Source organism: Tupaia chinensis, unplaced genomic scaffold (assembly GCF_000334495.1).
Source record: "Tupaia chinensis unplaced genomic scaffold, TupChi_1.0 Scaffold145519_1, whole genome shotgun sequence".
Lineage (NCBI taxonomy): Eukaryota > Metazoa > Chordata > Mammalia > Scandentia > Tupaiidae > Tupaia > Tupaia belangeri.
The window spans coordinates 3,134,506-3,136,299 of NW_006205376.1; the positions used below are offsets into that span (position 1 = coordinate 3,134,506).

Here is a 1,794-nt window from a genome sequence, read left to right on the forward strand (position 1 = left end):
TGCGTGCCCAAGATCCCGAGAGGAGAATGGAGGAGAAGGGATTGCGGCGTGACCATACCCCCTGGGGAGTGATTTCTCGCTTTCTGTCTCTATGTCTCTCTCTGTCTGTCTGGCGAGCACACGCGCCCTACAGTAAAAATCTCTCCAAAAAAAAAAAAAAAGGTATTATTATTAAATTATCAATAAATCACAAAAACAATCCACAAAAAACTTCAAATTTTCCTATGACCAAGGTGTCACAGGATACTATTTTTAAAAGGGTGTATAAATTATTAAATTATCAATAAATCACAAAAACAATCCACAAAAAACTTCAAATTTTCCTATGACCAAGGTGTCACAGGATACTATTTTTAAAAGGGTGTATAACATCTTAACATGGATAATAGTTACCAAATCTTCTTTTTCCAATCTTTTATTTTCAATAATAACAATAATTTAATAAACATGTCACAAATACAACATGGTAATTCTGAATGCCTTATTTATTTATTTATTTTTGAGAAATTTGCTATAAGACACGTGCATTCGTAGGAGAGACAGAAAGTGAGAAATCATCCCTCGGGGGAAATGGCCACACCAGAATCCCTTTTGGGATCTTGGTTATACATTCACACATGGTCAGTCTGAGGTTTAAGTCACTGGGTCCAGGACTTGAACCACAGTGGACTACATGGGAGTGCAGTGACATAACCATTACACCATCTGCTGGTCCCTGAATGTCTTTATCTTAAAGCAATCATCACAGCTTTCTCAGGTATATTCTAATATAGATGAGGAGGGGTAAGGATTGAGTGAACATATTTTAGTTTTCACTATAAAACCCATAGTGATGTGATTACTGAGGCTGATCTACACAACTACAAAAAACATACTAAGTTGGCAGTTTAAAGAGGACTTTTTTCTACTTGTTAATTTAATGCCAACAGTAACTGGGACACACACTACTGAGAAATCTAAGTGCAAAATGCTGGTATTCAGTACAATGGTGAGATGCAATGTGTCAGAAGAAGAAGATATAGATTGTAGGAACTAACGTATAATAAATGTATTTTAAGCTTGGCCCATTCGTTTTACAAATGCAAGTTATTCATTGTCACAAATATGGTTTAATATTTAGCTGTAAATAAGTTAACATTCATGAATCTTTCATAGACCTGATGACCAAAAACAATCAACAAACAAGATATGTTTAAATAACCAAAATATTGATTTCTAAAGAGATTTGGAAGAAAAAGAAACACTAGTTGCCATTAGTGTTAATAGAGTTTTTGCAATAAGAAAAAAAAAAAAAACTTTTACATTTGCTATAGGTGTGTGTACTCACCAGAGAGAAAGAGAGTGGGGGGAGCATGAGAGAGCAGTCCCCCTGGGGGATGGCCATGCCACAATCCATTCTCCTCCATTATCCTCTTGGGATTTTGAACATGTATGCACATATGCCAGGTGTGTTTTTCAAGCTACCAGATCTGGGACTCTTACCATGCACTTAGCCACTTAGCCATGTGGGATCCAGCCACCTTAACCACCACATTACTGGTGGCTCAGAAAATGTTTTTAAAAAATTATTCAAGGGCTGGCCCTATAGCACAGAGGCTAAACATTGGACTGGGAACCAGATCACACATGGCTGACCACAGTTTAAATCTCAGACCCCATGGTTTAATAAATATTGTAGGCACATGTGCGTACATGCCTAAAATCTCCACAAAATGAAGAAATGGAGAAAAAGAATTGTGGGGTGATCATGCCCCATTGTAGGGGGCTTCCTCTCACATACACATGCCTTCTAGC

The 1,794-nt window shown here is 37.3% G+C and overlaps 1 protein-coding gene across 2 annotated transcripts in view; it reads right to left on the reverse strand.

Moving 5' to 3' along the window:
- CPNE8 (copine 8) overlaps positions 1–1,794 on the reverse strand; it is a 203,416-nt gene that overhangs the window by 73,523 nt on the left and 128,099 nt on the right. The window lies entirely within an intron of this gene.